Source organism: Sinocyclocheilus rhinocerous, unplaced genomic scaffold (assembly GCF_001515625.1).
Source record: "Sinocyclocheilus rhinocerous isolate Xijiao unplaced genomic scaffold, SAMN03320098_v1.1 scaffold113, whole genome shotgun sequence".
In the NCBI taxonomy this organism is placed as follows: domain Eukaryota; kingdom Metazoa; phylum Chordata; class Actinopteri; order Cypriniformes; family Cyprinidae; genus Sinocyclocheilus; species Sinocyclocheilus rhinocerous.
The window spans coordinates 3,066,474-3,081,589 of NW_015646846.1; the positions used below are offsets into that span (position 1 = coordinate 3,066,474).

Below are 15,116 nucleotides of genomic sequence, written 5' to 3' on the forward strand. Positions count from 1 at the left end.
AGTCTCCCTTCTCTGCAGAATGCGATATATCCGCTCAACCAATCACAGCGTACCATTCCACGCACTCTAGACAGTAATGGCGGTGGTTTGAATACACCCGGCATCCTAGTTTTTTAGTCCAGTGCCAGTAGCCTATATAAGATTAGTATTGACCAAGTTCAGAGGCTGTCATATGTGGATCAACTTACTATGTTGTGTATTTTCAACAGTTTCAAAATGAAAAATAACTAATATATTGGAAAGTCGTGGCCTAATGGTTAGAGAGTCAGACTCGTAACCCAAAGGTTGCGGGTTCGAGTCTTGTACCGGCAGGGATTGTAGGTGGGGGGAGTGAATGTAGGCTACAGCGCTCTCTCCCACCTTCAATACCACAACTGAGGTGCCCTTGAGCAAGGCACCGAACACCCAACTGCTCTCCAGGCTGCCCACTGCTCCGGGTGTGTGTTCACTGCTGTGTGTGTGCACTTTGGATGGGATAAATGCAGAGCACTAATTTCAAGTATGGGTAAAAAATAATACAATTTTATAATAAATCTTTGAAAATAAAAATCTGGATTTTAATTTTTTATGTTATTATAACCTAAAGATGCTATGTGAAAGTTTGAAACAGAAAATAGTGGTTTTCATCTTGCCACTTTCTTGGTAAAGAAAACACATTTTTACTCAAATTAATCAAAATGGATTTATAGCGTTTTGGAACCAAACTCTTCATATATATATATATAAATTTCAGGTTAATTAAATCTTATTTAAATCACTAATAAATTAAACCAGTAATGCATTGGGTTTACAGATACAGATACATTTTATACCAGTGAAAATGAAATGCAACAAAAATTATTTTTGTTATAAGTCACTGTGTTAATATTTACACATTCTGTGTCATTAGTGGGCATCAAAAGGAAATCCAAAGTCCCGGGAGTCATGACCACACAGTTCATAGTAGCAATCCCTGAAGGAAAGAGCCATGCGGATTTTATCCGCAAACCTAGCTCTCACCATTCAAGAAGTTATGCTACTCTTGTCCTTGCTTACAAATGTTTTTATACAAACACATCATTTTTTTAATTAATATGATGTATCAACTAATTAATCAAATTAATTGCTTATACCAATATCTGCCATATAAATTTTCAGTAAAGCAGTTAAGAGTTTGTTGTAAACTTGCAGGTAAACTGGCTATTTTCAAGGCCATTGTAGTAGGTGATCCTGTTCCTACTGTAACTTGGGCCAGAAACAACAGAGATATTTCAGATCCAAAGAAATATCAAACCAAATTTGACCCAAATCCTGGTGAACACACTCTTGAGGTGAGCTGAGTTTCTGTTTCATCTCACAAAAGATATTCCAAAATGTATATTCCTAGTTAGACTCCTTGCACTTTTTGTAGATGCCAAATGTTTCTCCAGACCAAGCAAACTGCAACTGATCCAAATTAGCTCAAGGCTGTCCTGAAAAGGAAAAGGTCAGGTGTTGTAAATTTATTCTGTAAATATAGACAAAGTTACTTTAGCAATCTCTGTGACTAATGCATTAACAATACAGCATCTTTGTTTTTATTCTAAGATATGAACTGTTTTGGGGAGACAGAGAGACGTGGTCCCCCAAAGCTTTAATAAAGTTCAGTGGTAGAAATAAAATATAAAAAAAATAAGAAATTAGGTTTAAAAGTTTGATATCCTTCTCAACCCTTTCCCAAAATATATCCTATAGCCATACTTTTCCTTTAATCAACTGTGAATTACCTCTCAACCCTGCAGTAAGGTTCATAAAACCAAAGCATGGAAAGATGGAGAAATTGACCCAAAGTTCTGGGAGATTTTGCTGAGTGGTGATAAGAAAGATTATGAGCACATCTGTGCAGAATATGGGGTGACTGACTTCCGCTGGATGTTGAAGAAACTGAATGAGATAAAGAGAGAGAGAGAGAGAGAGAGAGAGAGAGAGAGAGAAGAGCAAGCAGAGGTACAGTTTTGATTTGTTTTTTGTTTTGTTTGTTTTTTTTAGATACATTTTCTATGTGAAATTATATTGCAATCACATTTTTACTCACAGTTCGTCAAGAGCATTTCCAACCTCAAACACAGATGTGAATCCTGATGGATCTGCTTCTTTTGAACTTGATCTTAACCTTCTAGACGCCAGCAGTAGAATTTTCATCTACAAGGTAAATTGGCATATCCGAGCTCAGGTTTCAGTGCGCGCGATGCTGAACTTCTGGTCTGTGAGCTTTTGGTTTGTCCCTCAGGATGGTGAGATTACTCCATATTCTCGAGATCTTAAATGGAAATTAAACCCAACCAGAATCAAGTAAGCAAGATATACACACATTAAATTAGGGACCTTTACGAGTTAGTTGTAGAAGTCGTCAATGTGCTCTCCACTGAATTTAAGAGTAAATTAAAGCCAACCTTACCTAGTTTATGATGCTGCATAATTAACTTATTACTACTCTAAGTAACCAAGAGCACTTTCTTGTAGTTCCAATGGTGGATTTCAGGTTTCAGTGCGCGCGATGCTGAACTTCTGGTCTGTGAGCTTTTGGTTTGTCCCTCAGCATGGTGAGATTACTCCATATTCTCGAGATCTTAAATGGAAATGAAACCCAACCAGAATCAAGTAGGCAAGATATACACACATTAAATTAGGGACCTTTACGAGTTAGTTGTAGAAGTCGTCAATGTGCTCTCCACTGAATTTAAGAGTAAATTAAAGCCAACCTTACCTAGTTTATGATGCTGCATAATTAACTTATTACTACTCTAAGTAACCAAGAGCACTTTCTTGTAGTTCCAATGGTGGATTTTCTGGTCAAGTTAAAGGACGTGAAAGCCATGGAGATGGAGGATGCCATTTTTGAGTGTGTCCTCTCTAAACTGTTACCTAAAATCACGTGGGTCGGAAAGAAAAATCGATTAGAAAAGGGAGCCAAATATGACATCTCTGTGTCAGAAGACAAACTGATCCACAGGCTGCTGGTGAAGGACTGTATGCAGGTGGATAAAGACATCTATGCGACTGTGGCTGGAATTAAGTCCAGTAACGCCTGGCTGATAGTGAAAGGTACAGTATGATCTCAACATTTTCAAAACATCTTTGAATTTGACTTCAACAAGTGACTTAGGGGCCGTTTACACGACAACGTTTTCAGCCAAAAACAGGAAACTTTTTAATGCGTTTTGACTGTTTGTTAACACGACAACGGCATTTTGGGGACTGAAAACGCATATTTTTGAAAACGGGTTTCAAAGTGCAAGTTTTTGAAAACGCCACCATTATCGTTTCCGTGTAAACACCCAATACGGGAATCTTTGAAAACGAGTACTGTGCTATACAGTGTGTACATAATTATTAGAGGCATTGATATTCTGATCATATTTTTTTTCCAAGCACATTTTACCAATTCCAAATCACATCAATCTTAATAAGAACTACTATTAATTTTGTAGTTGATAATTTTATAAGTGATATATAATTGTCCATGAAGGCTGGAATTGAAAAACTCCTTATATTCAGGTGTGCATAATTATTAGGCAGGTTTTCTTTTACAGATAAAATGAGACAAAAAAGAGATTTAACTCAGACTAAAAGTAAAAAATTATTAAATGCCCATGAGAAGGATGCAATACTAATGCAATACTAGAATTTGCAAAGTTAAGGAATGACCATTGGACAGTGAAAAAATATGTAGTGAGTAGAAAAATAATTATAGTAATAATGTAAATATTTTCCAAAACATATTTTGCAGATATTGATAATACTTTTTCACAGTAAACATTGGGTCTTTATATATAACAATATATAGTTGCATTTTTAATTTTAGGATAGGGGTCACTTGCACAAGGATGATGATATTTGGGGAGCCCGTGGAATGATAAAAAAAAAAAAACTCACCTTAATACAACTTCAGTTTCCGCAATCATTTTGAAAATGTTGTCGTGTATACGTGAAACTTTTTAAAACCGCAAGGGAAAACCTTTTCCGTTTATGACTACACAGTTGTCGTGTAAACGTAGCCTAAGATCAGTGTTGGGGAGGAACAAGTTAAATGCACTAGCACTGCTATCATAACTGCATTTTTTTTTTCAGTAGAATTACTGCAGATCAGATGCTTTCAAGATTGTTGTCCAGTAGCTATTTTTCCAAAAATAAACAAGGTTTTTACATCACGTCGTATTGTGCAGCCTTAAAACCACTTGAACTGAGGCAAAAACCACACAAAATATCAAAGAATGCCCTCTCTATTGATTAGAATGGGGAAGTCTGATTCTTTTAGCCAATCGATTCAAGAGTCAAATATGAGTCATCATTAGTGATCAATGACCATTGGACAGTGAAAAAATATGTAGTGAGTAGAAAAATAATTATAGTAATAATGTAAATATTTTCCAAAACATATTTTGCAGATATTGATAATACTTTTTCACAGTAAACATTGGGTCTTTATATATAACAATATATAGTTGCATTTTTAATTTTAGGATAGGGGTCACTTGCACAAGGATGATGATATTTGGGGAGCCCGTGGAATGATAAAAAAAAAAAAACTCACCTTAATACAACTTCAGTTTCCGCAACACTGTTAAAGTTCACACTACAGCAATGTATCTAATAAGACTTGTATATTGTGTTTATTTCATATTATTGTCTGTTTTCTTGTTTTGTTTTTTTGTCATGTCCTGTTTGTCATTTGTCATGAACCAGCCGATAACAACCTAGATACTAAGGGCAAAAAGAAACCCCGAAAAACAACCCAAGCCAGAGGGGCAGGCATTGACCTGGCAAAGATCGCTGCAGAACAGCAGGTCAAGCTACAGAAGGAAAGGGATGAGAGAATTGCGGCTGTCAAAACAGCCAGTGCTGAGAAAGACGCAGCAGGTGCGATGGACAGCGGTGGTTCTGCATCTAGTCCTGGATATAGCTCTAGAGCAGAGAAAAAGCTCAGGAGAGATGGCTCTGGAGACACTGGGCTGGCGAGAAGTGTAATAAACACTAGAGGAAAAGACACAGGGAAAGGTAGGAGAACCACACAAGTAAGTTAAATAAGGAAAATCTTCTACCTCATAAAGACACCACAGTTGCATTGATATTTCTAATAATGAAATGACATTCATACATATTCAAGTCTGACATAAGAGTCCAAAGCCAGAAGTAATATCGAGGTGAATGCCCATATTTGTGCATACAAATGAGACTGATCACTTTTTTATGACTGTCAGGATTTTCAGGTGTCAAAAAGTTGAGGTGTGACTACAGGTTCAGATGAAGCCCTGCTGTCTGGAGACTCAAACAGTATACAATTTGATGGTGTGCTTAACACTACATGAGAAATAATAACTGTTCAATTACAAAAGCCATTTATTTTGTCATCAGTACATTGACTTCAATTAATGTGATTAAGTGTAGCGCCAACATTATTTCAGTGCCATATTCACATTTAGCCACACCGTGGCACTGTATGAATGACACAGCACATGATCAGACTGAGGGGAACAGTTGACTAGATTAATGGTCCTTACTGGCGAAGGGATGTAATTTAGGCAGTTTAGGCAAGTGATTTATAACTCTAATAGAATTGATTTATCCAACTGTGTTAATAAATTTCCATTTCGTAACTCTGTGATTAACTAGCAAACTTGCCTATTTTTCATTATTCAGTATTTTACATATTTTATTATTTCAGTATTTTATTCAGTATTTTATATATCATATAAATTTCACTTTTATTGTTGGAAAATCGCCAAAAAAAATGTCTTGCATTTCAGTATTTAACAAACTACAAGATTTTTTTTATTTTAAATGCATCACATTCATAGTACCTAAAAATGAGGCATAAGGCAAGGAAATGTGTATTTTTGCAATGAGCTTCAACCTGAAAGTACAACGAGTGGTGTTAATACTAACGAGCACTATAACTACTGTTGATAAACATTCTTTTAACATTTCAAGTCCACATTAACTTCCTTGTTAAACCTGCATTCTTCCACCTCCGCAATAATGCATTTCACCTCCCACTTCTAAGCCCAAGACACTGAATCTCTGCTCTATGCCTTCATAACCTTGTTCCTCCACCGTTTCATTTCTCTCTTAATTGGTCTTCTAGTTTAAATCCCTGACAGATTGCAATGCAACAGTTGTCACCCACACCAAACAATCTTCCCACATCACCCTCATATTCTCATACCCTCATATAACTTATTCACTACAAGGTTCTTTTAACTTCTACAAGTCTCAGTGGTCTTGAAATAATATTATTATTTTTTTTTTTCTGACTGCTATTTTTTGATGTGATGTTTCTTGTATAGAAATCCTTTTCTGACTATAAAAGGTACAAGAAATCACATTAACATTTTATTTATTTATTACTCTTAGGCGGAACCCAGCTTCCATATTTTTCTATTGTATGCCACTTGCATTTGTGTTTGTTTATACTATTTTGTTTATGAAACTAACATGAGCTGTGGAAAAGGCATTTATTAACATTTAATAATAATAATACATTATTATTATTATTATTATTACTATTATATCAGTAATTATACATCAACATTTCTCTGCATATTATAGGTATGGAATCAGCAGACCTTGCCGGTAACTTGAGCGCCAGCAAATGAGGATAGGAAGAAGGTGAATTAATGATACTATACACTCTATTGATTTATTTATTGTTCTAAACAGTCTTTTGTAAATGCTCTTTATATTACATCTATCACTTTTGCTAGTTGTCTTCTAGTGATAAAGCAAGCATATCCAAAGATGGAGGTACACAAAAGTTAGCAATACAAAGCAGCAAAGATTCGGGCTGAAGTGATTGAGTGCGAGACTGACACCGTGACAACTGCTGGAGGTATTGCGATTTCTTTTTCATTTTACAATGATCCGTTATATTACTAGTTATAACATATACATAAATATTTGTATATTGTATAGAGAAAACAGATTCATATGTGTTTTGAATCAGTGTTGAAAACATCTTTAAATATTACAGATCTTCCTAAATTTGACCCTGATGACCTACACAAGTTCTCCAAAAATGTGGTAGTTAAAGTTGGCCAGACTGCTTCCTTTAAAATGGCATTACCACCTTAAGACCTGACAGAGATCAGCTGGTTTAAGGATGGCACTGAGCTTTTTGATGGTGGCAGCATAAAAGTAGTAAAGGAAGTAAACCAGAGCTGTCTTCAGATAAAAGACTGTCTGCAATCTGACTCTGGGGAAATTAAGATCCAGCTTAAAAACACTTTTGGTACTGCAGAGGCCTTCTCTAGGCTTATTGTGGTTGGTATGTTTCTACTCCACTGTGTATTATATTAAATGTATTCTGAAATAAATATTTATAAACCTTCTGCCTTTTACACACAGACCCATACATTACCATTAAACTGGCACATTAAGTATTTCAAACAACTTGATGTACCCCTGCAGACAAACCAGGTCCACCATAAGGCCCAGTAGACGTGATTGACAGCTCATCTTCTGTCATTGAACTAAAATGGAATCCACCAAGTGATACTGGTGGCTCTGAAGTGACCAACTACTTAGTCGAGCGTCAGCAGGTAGGGCAGAGTATGTGGAAGAAGGTGTGGGATAGTTCAGCCGACCACCTGTCCTACTGAGACAGAAACATGTCCCATGGCAAGAAATACATATACTGAATCTATGCTGAGAACTCTGAGAGCATCAGTGATCCTCTGGAGCGGAAGGCATCATGGCTTAAATGCTTTGACTGGAAAACATTTTTCCACTTCTTAAGTGATCAAAACCCCATGTTGCAATTCATCCTGGCCAACCCGCCCCTCCTAAGGTGGTCAGCGCTTTCAAAAACTGTATCAACCTAACATGGACTCCACCAGAGATGGAGAAGATGGAGGAACCAAAATACTGGGCTACCAGCTAGAGATATGCAAGAAAGATACAAACCAGTGGGTGACTCTGAACCCATTAAAAAGAGTGCCTAGTCTACCTACATGTCTGTAAAACTCCAAAACTGTACCTATACACACAATTCACTGCTATTTCCAGATTAAATAAGCAATTTACATTGTTTTTCACATGGAGGATCACACAGGGGCAGATTTTAAATTGCGGTTCCTTGCACAATAGTATGTTATGATCTCAAAACACCTTTACCATAGTGCATTATTTGTAAACTACTACATTTTGACGCATCGCATAACCAGATTAATATGTATGGATTTTCTGGCGTAGTAAACATGCTCGGTAACTCACCTGGTACACTGCACTTGCTGCAATGTGCTGCTGCAGTGCTGTGTAACACAAATCATGAACTAAGATAGAAGAGCTCAAAGACTTGTAGAATCAAGCTGAAATTGTATGGTTGTTTCAGCAAATACGTTACCTATCTCACGATTGCTGCCCATAGGGTTTAGTGTAGGAGGTTTGTTTTTGTTTAGTTTTTTAGCGTCACTCACCAGACATTTCATTTCCAAAATGCCTCAAACACATACAGCAACCAGTGTAATAAAACCTTCCCAGATTTATGTTCATCCATTTAAGACAAAACTGAACGCACTTTTAGCGCCACTCACTGGACATTTCACTTTGAAAGTGTCGCAAAACATGCAAGCAGTAAGGGAATATCATTTTGCAGAATTGTCGCCTCAGGAAAAAAATTTCCAATGAGTCTGGGTTGTTTTTTCCAATTGCTTAGGACTTTCAAAACCAAAGGGTTTCTGGTTCAACTACTGTTAGACAAGAGTTATATGCTTTAACAAGCTACCTGCCATTTCCCAAACCCTATCATTCTGCTCTATGTAGTTGTTGAAGTAAAAATCAAGAGTGGACATAGCTAAAGTGACATCAATGCCATGAACTTTCCAGCTAATAAACCAGATGAATGTATAGCAAGTGAACTGGAAAACCTTGATTGTAATTACTGTGTGTCTTTAGGTTACAATTAAACAAGAATTATAGGGTTCGAATCCCAGAGAGACGACATTCATTTGAAGACAGATGCAAGGTCCAATGGAAATGGAAATGGTTTTTCAGTACCTTTAATCTATGTAATTAGGAAACAATAGTTTTATGATTAAATGACCTCTAATTCAGATAAAACTTCAGATTATTCATTACTACAAATGTAGTTAGAAGGAGAAGTAAATGCCCCTTCGGATGAGAGCGTCTAAACTTTCTTGCATGACCATAACATAGGCTATTAATTCTGATTATAAAGTCTTTGATATTCACTTAATTACTGTAGCATTTGAAAAAATGTACATCTACTCTGTAAAAAGTCAAACTGTGAAGTTGTTACTTGTCCATTTATGAAATCTAATGTGGTCAGGCTGATTCTGTAATATATTATATCTAAATATATAAAACAATATTTATTATTTAAATAAAACTAGTTCATTTAGATGTTTTCCAAGATGTGGAAAACATTTACTTGACAAAAACTTTGTGTTCAGAACATTGAGGTTGGAATATTCTAATGCTTTATATATTCTTCTGGTTCATAAATATGCAGTATTTTGTAACAGTGTTTGAGTACTTTCTAGCCGAAACACTTGAGCATATCAAGCTGCATCTTGTCATCATTATTTTGTACATTGGTAACTGTTGACATGAAATCCTCCATAAAAACTGTAACTATACAATTTCTCTTCACATTTGCTGAAAACAGTGGCTGCAGTAAGCTATCTGAGGTTATTTCACTCTGAATCCTACAAGACATTAAAAAAAAATTACATTAATTATTATTCTTCCCTCTAGCCAATGTGAAATAGGCACAGACACCCCTGCTCAAGGCTCTCAGACGTACGCTCTATCTCTCATCCAAATTCTTGCCCTCCAAGTGAAATCGACCAAATGTGTTACGGTTATTGATCTATTCTTTTAATTTATTGGGTGCATTTAAAAAACAATGTCAATGGAGCAAGACTCAAACCTGCAACTCTTAAAGCAAGAAATATTTCTTGTGGCAAGAGCCACAACAACTCATGATCAGGTAAGAGGTTCAGACCCCCGAACACTGAAATCCTAAAATAGACCCCAAAATTTTTTTTTTAAATTTTAAAAATCGCTACTTCATCAGAATGGTACAAAACTCACTGACTTTTATGGCAGTCACTATGTGACCATAAAAAAAAATTGTGGACTTGATTCGAAGCAGCTAAATGATCGTAAATAAAATACTCACACTTGTGATGTTCACGGTCAAAAATGACTGCCATTGGAAATGAATGGGAAATACGCAAAAATATGAAAATACAGAGAATTTCTTGTGTGTACAATCTACAAATCATTCACGATGCAGAAAAAAGTGCACAGCAATGAAGGTTTGACACTCTAAAATATCAAGAGTGCAAAACAGACACACTCCCCCAACCCACAGACACATATATGAACTAGTGTGACTGTAACACAGCATGTTTTTGCAAATACGTGAAATAAAATCAATAATTTAGCCACAATAGAGTAAAAACACAGACACCAAGGAAGGGGTGACACTCTAAAGATTGATTAACCTCTGATAAAGCATTCCTGTTCATATTTGTTACATTTTTGTTGAACTTTGATGTTATGTGTAATAAAATGTCTTTCCTTGTGTTCAGGTTTGACTGTAGTAAAATTAATACAAAAACTGACATTTCAAATCAACATTTCAAACAAAAAAAATATCTTAACCTTTACAAAAAGTTGTCTTTGTGAATGTCCAAATATAAATCCAAAAAAAATAAATAAATAAAAAAGTATTTATGTCTAAAAACAACTAGAGAAATAATAATATATAAGTATTTTATATAGAGCTCTATAGGAATCTAGTGGCTAAACCATGGAATTTCAGATGTTTTTCTTTTTTTACTCTCACCAGGTGGAACTAATCTGCCTTTAAAAAAATTATTTTAAAGGCATTGTCACTATTTTAACATGAAATACTGCCATAATTGAAAAGTAATAAAAAAAAATTTGAAAATAAATTTTTGCATTATTTTCAATGGGGAAAATTTATCATAATTATTGCATAAATATTAAATAGTACCATGAAATTCTCTCAAAATACAAAATAAAAAATATTGAACAAAGATATATTACTTTAATTTCACTGAAAAAAAAAAAAAAGTTACATTTCAGGTGTCCGGTCACTTTTGACCATAAACAACACAAGTGTGACTTCTAAATGAACAATAATACCATAGGGTTAAATGGTCTAACACTTTACCTGAGACCCCTCTTATGAATTGTCAAAGAAACCTTCATTTTCAAGAGCTTACTGCTATTTTCATCATATTTTCCCACCTGCTTGATCACCCCAGAAACCAAAGCGCTGTCTCTCATAAACCAACGTCTCATTAACTGGAAATATATTTTCCTTATAAACTGTTATGAAACATTTCCTTTAATTCAAGCACAACTGCTTCCTGTTCTGGTGATTTTGTCACTTCTACAGTCACAGATGCAGTATACGTACTCTTCATTCATTCCAGGAATACACTGCCATCAAATCATACTGAGTCTCCTAATAGAATGAACACGATCTCACCTATAATTAAAGGACACTCTTTGATTTCCTTTGATACATACTCCTGCCATTTTTATTAAAACTGACAATTTCCTCTAAAAAATAATCTCTACACGAAAAAGGCAAGATTCAAACCTATTTCTTAATGAGCACAATAGCCCAATGTGTCATGGCTCCACCAGCAGATAACAGTACACTAATTATGCATCTCCAGACTTGGTTATCAAGTCACTGGCTTTACTTGACGTGCTACTATGACAACTGAAATAATCTTCTTCGCACAGCTCTGAAGCATGCAGTGAAGAATGTCTCTGAGGGGTCAGAGTACGAGTTCAGAGTATCAGCCATTAATTTGTCTGGTCCCAGAGAACCCAGCGCTCCCTCTGCGATGGTCTGCGCTAAAAACCCCAACAGTAAGTTCTGTCCATAATAGTTTCTTAAAAGAGAATATAAATGTATAACTTTTAACTGAATTGAACATTTTGTCTTTCTTTCTACTTTCCATCCATTAATTTTCAGTCAGGCCCCGCTTCAAAGATCCTGTAGACTTCATGGTTGTAAGAGCAGGAAATTTTATCAGAATCAAAGTAGATTATAAGGTACTTTGATTTATTGTGCATGCTGTGGATTAAACTATGTGTCAGCCCTCATTCCCAAATGAACATGTCGAACATTAGTAAGAACATAATTTGCCCCAATGTAAATTAATGTTAATAACTTGGTAAGTGCTCACAGTTTCTGCTGCATTTAGTCATGCTACCACATAATTTAACAGCATATAAAACTCTTTGCAATTTCAAACTTCATTCCAATTCTCATACAAATAATATCAATTAATATTTTAAACAATTTTAGCCAGCTTTACTGAATGTTACAGAATGTTACAGGACATTCTAAAAAGCTTCTCTAATACACCACACAACTTTTAAAATCTGAACAGATTTTAAAACACTAGGCATCATACATTTGTCAACTATGTAAATAGTAACAGAGGAAAAAAAAAAAAACTGGCCATCATACATTAAACGATTTAGGATCACACATTTACCAGACTATGGAACGATATTCCGGACAATTTTCAAATAGAATAGCAAATTGTATTTTCAATTGCGTTTTCCATATGTGGACGCATAAATTGTGACATAATCCAAATGCAATTGCAAATCCTGCATTACCGTTTGCACTGGCCATCATACATTAAACGATTTAGGATCACACATTTACCAGACCTTAGAGTCATTCAAACACAAACTCACTCAGGAACATGTGCCTTGTTGCTAGGTGACGCATGACAAATGAAAACATTGTGTTCTAAAATCGGCTCAAAAAATTAAACGTGTTTGATATCCTCCGACTGGATGGAATCAAAGTCTGAAGCCAACAACAAACTGAAGTCTGTGCTCATCATACACTATGCAATTTTGTATGAAATCTTTCAGCTTAAATCTGCAGAGTGCAGACTTGCTCTGATTTTCAGCAACTAGCATTGACTTGTTCAAACTGTAAATCGGAGCAAAAATCATATGGTGTATTTCAGCCTTAAGCAAATAACAATAATCAAGGGGTGGCAGGGCTTACTGTAGCAATTGGTCAATTCAGCTCAATATCTATAATCAGTCATGATTTTCATTCTCTTATTTCCTTTCAAACTGTTCATGTCAAGGGTTCTCCACAACCTGGCATCAAATAGCTGAAAAATTATGAACCTGTGTCCCCCTGGGTCAACATCATCAATGCTGAGGACTCATCCACACTCGTCATCCCCTCGGCATACTATTCAGACTCAGGTGTTTACTCTAGAACTCTAGTGGACAGTCCAGCTTTGACATAAAGGTCAGAGTGGCAGGTAAGTCAGTTATCTGAATCCAAGTAAAAACATTATTGCCACTTACTTACATTACAGAATGGGTCAGCCACCCCTATAAAATGACCCCAAAGGGCACTTGAAGGAAGGAAAGAAGGAAGGAAGGAAGGAAGAAAATTGAGGGGGGACTACAATCCTGTGATGTTGCGGAGGATGTTATCCAATAAAAAAATGATGTTACAAATTAAACTATTGGTTTTATAGTTATTGGTTTTAAATATTACACAATATATCCATTTTACAATGGGAGGGCACTTGGATTGGATTGTTAGCTCAGATTGACAACTCTTGTATTTACCATTGAGTTAACAGCTCGTTCTTATGTTAATGTATTATTGTCATGTATGCAGGACTTTTCTTCTTTCCCACAAAAAAAAATAAATAAATAAATAAAAATTTGAAATGCAATCCCCATTTCAAAACCTTGCCTGAAGTAGCCTTTATAAAACATGCAGAGAGCAAAAAGCAGACCAAAGTGCATCACCACTGTGAATGTGACTAGACTGTCCAGTTTATCACACTAATAATTAGACCTTGCTGCATGCAGGAGCAGCTCTAAGCGGGGGCAGTGCCCTTGTGTCAACAAGCAACTCTCAGTGCCCCTGTTAATTCATATATAACCAAATATTTTTAATTAGTCTACTTTTTGTAAGGCTGTTTAAATGGCTAAATAAAATATGTGCCCAATATGCACCACTACTGGCTATAAGGTCCTTTGGGGTACACAGTTTTCATTGAATCCTTCATGTGCCAATTTATTACTTTCATTTCCACACGTGCCAACCCCAACAGCTGCAAAGCTTCCTTTATTTTTCTTCTGGCTACGGATGAACCAAAGCCTCCAGGCCCAGTGGTGCTAGAACAGGTTGTTTATGGTAAAATCATTATCACATAGGCTCCATCTCCAGACCAGGAGAAGGATGATCGACCGCACTACATGGTGGCAGAATGTGATTCCAACACATGTGTTTGGCGCACAATAGCTGACCGTCTGTTTTGCAACACTTACACTACCTCTATCCACCCCTGTTGTGAATACCACTATAAGCAAAAAATTATATGGGATTTTCTGATCCCTCTGAATCACCAACGTGGGATGTTAATGAGCTGAGAGGTAGGTTGCATTCAGTTGTCATATTACTGAATTCCTTATTACAGTATGACATAATTTGTTGCATGAAAGGAACCGTTTATCCATAAAATGAAAATTGCCATTTACTCACTCTTGTGTAATTCCAAACCTGAATGATTTTTTCTTCCATGGAACACAAAAGTAGAAATTTGCAAGATTTGTAATGGTTGCTCATTTTGATGCAGTTGTGAATATGTACTGTGAGTAGGGATGCACCGAATGTTCGGCAACCGAAATTATTTGACCGAAAATAGCAAAAAAAGCTCTTTCGGTGTTCAGCCGAATAAGCGAAAAGACCGAATAAATTGTACCGAACAATGATATGACAGCGCATGTCTTCAATGAGAAGAGGAAGGGGTGATTGTTGCTGGTTACTGTATGATGATTGAAATCGCGAAATGGCCTTAAACAATTAGTAAATAAACTGCAGAACGTTATGTTTTCTAATACACGCGCGCATTGCATGTATTCTGACAGCGCTGCACGAACTCGCAGCAGATCTGCTTGTTAACCAGGGTTCAAAGTCCAAAGCGCGAGGAAAATCTCTGTAAAATAAAATAAAAATTAAGACAATAATAATGATAATAATCATTACAACAGCTCTGTTTTAATACATTTATTATAACATTCACACAGTG

The 15,116-nt window shown here is 35.9% G+C and overlaps 1 pseudogene; it reads left to right on the plus strand.

Annotated features, from left to right (window-relative positions):
• Positions 1-501: 501 nt before the first annotated feature.
• On the plus strand, positions 502-13,435 carry LOC107708065 (immunoglobulin-like and fibronectin type III domain-containing protein 1; annotated as a pseudogene).
• The last annotated feature ends 1,681 nt before the right edge of the window (positions 13,436-15,116 follow it).